Source organism: Monopterus albus, unplaced genomic scaffold, assembly GCF_001952655.1.
Source record: "Monopterus albus unplaced genomic scaffold, M_albus_1.0 scaffold14.1, whole genome shotgun sequence".
Lineage (NCBI taxonomy): Eukaryota > Metazoa > Chordata > Actinopteri > Synbranchiformes > Synbranchidae > Monopterus > Monopterus albus.
This window is the reverse complement of record NW_018127894.1, coordinates 455,391-462,763: the sequence shown is the minus strand read 5'-3', so window position 1 is coordinate 462,763 and position 7,373 is coordinate 455,391. Positions and strand designations below refer to the sequence as shown.

Sequence of the window (7,373 nt, the reverse complement as noted above, 5' to 3'; positions counted from 1 at the left end):
AGACATAGAGCTCCAGGGCCAGGGCAACCTGTAGAAAGGTACAGGGAGAGAGAGAGGACACACTACGGGAGGGCGGAGACACAAAGTTAGTGATGTGTAATGGTGGCATATAGAAGCATAGGGAGAGAGAGGAGAGGGAAGAGGAGGAGAGGAGAGGAGAGTAGGAGGGGAGGGGAAAGAAACTCAGAGCATCATGGGGCCCCCAGCAGCCTAGGCCTATAGCAGCATAACTAAGGGAGGGCTCAGGGTCACCTGATCCAGCCCTAACTATAAGCTTTATCAAAAAGGAACGTCTTAAGTCTAATCTTAAAGGTAGAGAGGGTGTCCGCCTCCCGAACTGAGACTGGGAGTTGGTTCCATAGGAGAGGAGCTTGATAGCTAAAGGCTCTGCCTCCCATTCTGCTTCTGTGGACTCTAGGAACCACAAGTAAACCTGCACTCTGAGAGCGAAGTGCTCTGTTAGGATGATAAGGCTCTACGAGGTCTTTAAGATACGATGGAGCCTTGTCATTAAGGGCTTTGTATGTTAGGAGAAGGATTTTAAATTCTGTTCTGAATTTTACAGGGAGCCAGTGGAGAGAAGCTAATATGGGAGAGATATGATCTCTCTTGCTCGTTCCTGTCAGTCCTCTGGCTGCAGCATTTTGGATTAACTGGAGGCTTTTTAGGGAATTATTGGGACATCCTGATAGTAAAGAGTTACAGTAGTCCAGCCTGGAAGTGACAAATGCATTGACCAGTTTTTCATCATCACTTTGAGACAGGATGCTCCTGATTTTTGCAATATTGCGCAGGTGAAAGAAGGCAGATCTAGAGGCTTGGTTTATGTGTGATTTAAAGGACATATTCTGATCAAAGATGACTCCAAGGTTCCTCACAGTAGTACTGGAGGCAAGAGCTATGTCATCTAAAGTAACTATATGATTAGACAGCAGATTTCTAAGGTTTTCAGGCCCAAGTACAATAACTTCAGTTTTGTCAGAGTTTAGAAGTAAGAAGTTGCAGGTCATCCAGGCCTTTATGTCTTTAAGACATGCTTGAAGTTTGACCAGCTGACCTGATTCATTTGGCTTCATAGATAAATATAACTGAGAATCATTTGCATAGCAATGGAAATTTATGTTGTGCTTCCTGATAATATTGCCTAAAGGGAGCATGTATAAAGTGAAGAGAATTGGACCTAACACAGAGCCCTGTGGAAGGCCGTGACTAACTTCAGTTTGTGTGGAACATTCGTCATTAACATGAACAAATTGAAATCTTTCTGATAAATAAGATTTGAACCAACTTAGCGCAGTTCCTTTAATCCCAATAACATGTTCAAGTCTCTGCAGTAAGATGCTGTGATCAGTGGTGTCAAAAGCAGCACTGAGATCTAAGAGGACAAGTATGGAGACAAGTCCTTTGTCTGAGGCTAGGAGAAGATCATTGGTGACTTTCACCAATGCGGTTTCACTACCTACTATGATGGACTCTAAATCCTGGCTGAAAATCCTCAAACAAATCATTCTTGTGCAAGTGGTCACATAACTGCTTTGCAACAGCTTTTTGAAGGATTTTGGAAATAAATGGGAGATTGGATATTGGTCTATAATTAGCTAGGACACCTGGGTCAAGAGTAGGCTTTTTGAGTAGAGGTTTAATTACTGCAAGTTTAAAAGCCTGTGGAACATAACCTGTTAATAGAGAGAGGTTAATCAGATCTAGTATGGATGTGTTGATTAGGGGAAAGACGTCTTTGAGCAGCCTGGTCGGGATGGGGTCCAGGAGACATGTTGATGATTTAGATGAAGCAATTGTTGAGGTCAACTCAGAGAGATCTATAGGGGAGAAGTAGTCCAAGTATAAATGAGGTCTTACAGATGTTTCTAAAGCCATTGTAGTAGATGGCACATCCATGAGAGCTGTGGGAATGGTCCGACCAATTTTTGGTCCAATGCACATAATTAAGGGTACATCATTGTTACATTTGAGAAAACTGAGGTGGCCATTTTTTTCTCTTTATGCAGTCTATTTGTGTCTCTTTGTAACTGTTTTGCATTTTTGTATTATATTGCGGTTGTTTTACATCTATTTGTTTTGAGTCTCTTTGTAGTTGTTTTGAATCGTTGTTGTCATTTTGAATTTCTTTCTTTTTTAGACATTTTGTGTGTTTTGCAGTATTCCATTTTTTAATGCAGCGTCGAGTTCGAGTCAAGTTCTGAAAATCTGGACTGGGGTCCAACTCAAGTCCAGGTCCTGGACTCAAGTACTACAACACTGTTTTGTGACTCTGTGATTGTCATGCATATCTTTTGTTTTCCATAATGCATTCTGTATTATTTACATTTGTTTTTCATATCTTTGTAGGACCTTGTACCCCTGTAGCTGTGTGTATTTGTTGTCATTTTTGATTGTGTTTGTGTAGAGGTTTTGTGTCTCTTTGTGGTTAAATGTAATAATGTATCCAGTCCGTTTTGCTCTTTGAATTAAGAGTTATAGACACAGAAAACTTGTGCTAACTTGTAAACCACTGCAATTACAGCTGTTTATGAGCTCTTATTTTTACGGCGACAGCTTCACGTTTCCGGTTTCTGTCCCGCTGTTTGCTGTCTGACTTAATACAGCTCTGAAGCGGTCAGCTCCATCCAGCTCCGACACTGTTGTCCAGCAGCTGCAGTGGAGACATTTTGGCTCAAACCGGGCTGAAGGTGGTGTCCTGAGCCCCGGGGCGGGTCCGCAGCTGCCCGCTCATGGTAGAGACAATCTACACCCAAAATGGCACATATCTCCCCGGTAACCTCTCCAGTTAAACAGAGAGCTGCCAGCAGCAGCCACTGATCTGCACGATGCAGCAAAGGAGCGATCAATGAAACGTGATGAGACAAGTGTTGGCGGGGATGTAGTGATGCGGAAAACCCACCCGGACTCAGTTAAGCCCCGCCTTATTTACACACAGTCACACTTTAAAATGTTTATTTTATTAATCGATATGGGACCAACTTTTTTTTTACTCCACATACAAATTTAAAATGCTCTTTACATGTTAATACATCAGTGTTAGTATATATTATACACAGTATGAAGAAAGGGACTTAACATTTGATACTTGATGCACTGATACTTATGTACACCAAACCTTTACCCTTATCTGAGCATTTTTACTAGTTTAATTAACGACTGACATTAATACTTCGTCACTCCACTGTAAAATGTGAAAATCCTATTAAAGTTACCACAACTCAATGTAATGCAAGTTTGATCAAATAAAATTATTTTTAAAAGCCAAATTATTAAAAATGCAATTCAAAAAAGTAATCTTCATCTTCCTGAGCTTGTAACAGTAAAGTCTGAAACCTCTACTTGGTGCATAATAAAAATGGATCCACAGTGGTGGAAAGTATTTACTGAAGTACTACACAGCTACAGTTCAGATACAGTGTTGTTGAATTCAAGGAAGTGCAAAGGAAGAGCTGCACTATGTGGCTTTTTAAAAACTTAACTGTTTATTCTATTTATAAAATGAACATCAAATACAAATATTTCACATACAAAGCCCCCAGAAACCATTTCCTATGTCCGCTAGGAAAGTCATAAATAAGAGAAACACTGATATCCCAGCCATATTTTATAAATTCATTCATTTCCACTATTAGAAGTGATTCAATTGTTCACTCTAACTGAAATCTATTAAGTTACGTTTAACCATGTGGAAAGTCTGCACGGCGCCAAGGTTTGTACAGATCCTCGTTTCTCAGTGCGTCTAAAATATCACCGCCTTCTGAAGTCAAAACCTACTGTGTCCTGCATTTTATTGTTGTGCTGGTGTGCAGCCTGAACCAAAGTGGTTCCCATCCCTGGAGGTGATGCACTGCACCTTTAACAACTGTTTTTCCACAAGAGGAAATGCCCTTTGTGACTCCAGAAGAGGCAAAAGATTAAAAAAGTTGATGCTTAAAGAAAAAAAAAAAGACTCAGTTTCCTTCGTTTTTGGAGGCTTCATCAAAGTTCTCCACAAGATCTGTAAGACAGAAAACAAAATGCATCAGGAGTTTGTTCGACAACTGATGCACAGCAGCATCTGATAAAAGTAGCAGTTTGTTAAAGACAGTGAATGATTTAGTTGTGTACTGTCAGCAGAGGAAACAAAATAAACATTTAAAAACATACATGATCTACATCTCAAAAACTATAAACACCAAAGTTATTGTTTTTTTTCACCAATTCCCTACATATCGTCAGCTTTCAAGAGCCCATGGCATGTTCTCGAACTAACCTCTTGTTTTCAGGAGGAGGCTCTCCTTATGATATTGGGTTTTATTGTTCAGAAATAATTAGACTATTTAGAGTAATAATGGGTGCAAAGCTAATCTAGAGATACCCAAGATTAAACATTAAATGGCTGCAGATGAGTATGCCATGGGCTCTTTAAACAATATAGCATTAACAAACTATACCTGGAACATTGTCATCCTCCTCTTCTGTGATTTCCTCCTTGCCTACTTTCATGTCCCCTGCTGCAAAATGTATCAAGGAGAAAAAAAAAAAAAAAGCAAAAAAGAAGTGAACTACTGTTGACTTATTGTTAGTCTGCCTGTTTCTCCACTAAATAATGCCTTCAAAAAATGGTGTTTTTTCCATTAGGAATTAATTTTCATGACTTACCTTCACACACTGGCTCAAGATGTGAATTATTTGTTTCTTAGTCTGCTAAACTCTGTGACAAAACATTAAAATAAAAAGGTGCTGCTCAAAAAGGACACAATGTGCTCAGCAACAAAAACTGGAACATCTATGATCAGAAAAGAGCAATCAAACACCTAGAACTGACCTTGTGGTGAAGACTTGTTAGGTACTGCCTTTATTTTAGACTGCACAATGTTTTGTTACATAATTAGCTGTGTTGCCATGTGGAAGAGCTGCTCCTGTCCCCTATGTTTCCTTTACTGGGTTTATTGTTTATCTACATGCAGACACTGGGGCCAGCTGAGTAAACCGGGCCATCTAGATGCTCCGCTGGTGTGCTGGACTTCAACTGGAAGAAATCTGCACCCTTTTGAACAATCACTGTCTAAATGTTTATATTCTTTTCTGTTGCCGTTTCCCTGCAGCCCTCACTGCCACAACTTGTTTTGCTATGTTACATTTACAAGTTTCATCTCCACTGGCTCTGCAGTGATTCTAAACAAAGTGCTGCTCTGTGACGCTGCCACACAAATCTGAAAGTACACTGGTATGTTGAAGGCAGCATATTTTAATTTAGGAATCAACCAAAGGGCTTAAGCAGTGTTCAAGAAATTTAATTTAAGACATTTTTAATACACAGAGAATGCAACTTAAAAAGTTAGATGTTTTCCATTCACAAAGAATATGTGATGTTGTGAACATGTGACTGTGTTGTCCTTGAAAATATAACAAATCCTAATTTTTCTAAACTAACCTGCAGTGAAAAAAAAGCATCTTGTATTGGACCCAATACTCACCCCAACACTGTGACCGAGTGTTTAACCTTGTGTGTGTACTCACATTCCCGTGGGAACTGCCCAACCAACTTGCGCAGGCTGCTGAGGTAGTCGGCTCCCAGCTGGCTCAGGATGCCCGGCAGCATCTCTGACAGCTGCTTGTTCTCGATGTGGCCCATGATGGCGAAGGTGTTGGTGGACAGAGATCCCTGCACTTTGGGGTTGTTGAAGTGGATCACTGTCCCATCGTCTCTTATTATATTGACCTGAGAGGAAAAACCTGCACCATCAAGAGAAGTTTAAAATTATTCTTCATGTCTGTTCTACATGTAAAACCAATGTGGGTAAACCAATGGGTGTAAAAGTGTGTTCAACTCAAATTAGATATAATCAACTAAAAAAAGGGCAGAAGAATTGTGGAAAGAGTTTTAACAAAACAAAAGTCAATAGGCAACTAGACTATTTATACAACCCTAAAAATTTACAGCAAATTAGACCCCCTATCCTAAAAAATTCCCAGAAAAAAAAGCTTTATCAGGTGAAGCTGTCTTAAATTAGATCGTAATATAATCTGGAATTAGTACTTTAACAATTCACAGAAGAATACAACAGGTAAATAGAGCCACAACATGAATGAATAAGACAAAAGTCATTCTGTGTATTAAGCTCGTCTTAATCTCAAGTTTCATCTGTTTTTGTGCTTTATTTGAAACACTTTGTGGCAACTTGTTGGATAAAAATAAACTGCATGGTGACATGACTGGAGAATGCTCCTCGTCTTCTATGATACAATGATGAAAGATTCAGGACTCAAAGAGTGCAGCTCCAGCACAATACTGACATCTGAATCTTGTTAGAGACACCTCACCTCTTCTATCCCTGTGATGTTGTGCACTGCCATCTTCTTCAGTGAGCCCTGCAGTTTTTTGTCATCAGCTGTTGCTGTTTTGTGAACAACCTTCTTCTTCCTGCGGGCTGTTCCCTGAGGAAAGAACAGGTGTGGATGCCAAGAAAGGATCAGATGGCTGAATGTACCAACATGTGTGAAACATAGTTTAATACCTCTCCTTTAAATGTTTTCCTTTACTAATTTCTAGACAACTCTGGAGAAGCAGTTACAAACAAAAGACCTAGTTAACACAACAATTAACTATGGCATGCATCATAAATGAGCAGCCTTGTTTATACTACTGTGTTTTTAATGTCTTCATTTTGACTTCAGGAGACTTCACTGATTGTTATCACATTAATCAGTACAAATCCTGCATTGGTCCAGTTGTAATGCTCCTTAGTGTCAATAAATTAAAAGCACCAGCACAACTGCAATGAAACACAGTGAAGAAAGAAAGAAACTACTTGGATCTGACATTTGTGAAACAAAAAGGGGCTCCTGATGCAGCAGTAAGAATATACTGTTCACAAGGAACAGATCTGATTTCCCCCAAAGTCCAAGCTACACTGCTTTGGTATAGTATTTAAAGTTAAAAAAGTCATTATTATCATAGCCAGGTGCTGACTCACTAAGTCAATAGATTAAAGTAAAGTAAAGGAAATCAAAGGGGGGAAACGTCAATGGCCTCCTTGAAACAGTTAAAGCACATTTTGCTTCTACTCACATATGCTTAAACCAGGGATTTTACTGCCTTACAGACTCAAACAAAGATTTCGCACAACATAACTGGCCAGGATCAAAAATCATAACTCTTTGAGACAGATAATGTGTGGGGTCTTCTTGTTACTTATGGTAAATCTTTTTGAGAAGGGCAGTGTAATGGCAAAAGGCACAATGCTGTCTGTCATAGCAAAAACAAAAAAACTAACGCCACCTAGCGTGTGGCTGAAGACCTCACAATGAAGGTGAACAAAGTCACAGAGGTCACACATGAGGGGGTCAAAGCTTTGCCTCCATAAAGGGAATGCCAAGGTCAGCAG

The 7,373-nt window shown here is 39.7% G+C and overlaps 1 long non-coding RNA gene across 7 annotated transcripts in view; it reads right to left on the bottom strand.

Annotated features, from left to right (window-relative positions):
* Positions 1 to 3,572: 3,572 nt before the first annotated feature.
* LOC109955300 (uncharacterized) overlaps positions 3,573 to 7,373 on the bottom strand; it is a 5,061-nt gene continuing 1,260 nt past the window's right edge. For 5 of the 7 annotated variants that reach the window (XR_002274242.1, XR_002274243.1, XR_002274240.1 and 2 more), the window contains 3 exons: positions 6,310 to 6,423; positions 4,437 to 5,721; positions 3,573 to 4,000 (listed from right to left, as the gene is read on the bottom strand). This is a non-coding gene — a long non-coding RNA (uncharacterized LOC109955300). Of the gene's footprint in view, positions 4,001 to 4,436; positions 5,722 to 6,309; positions 6,424 to 7,267; positions 7,368 to 7,373 lie in introns of those variants that run through there. The other 2 variants (XR_002274245.1, XR_002274246.1) reach the window with 2 other exon arrangements.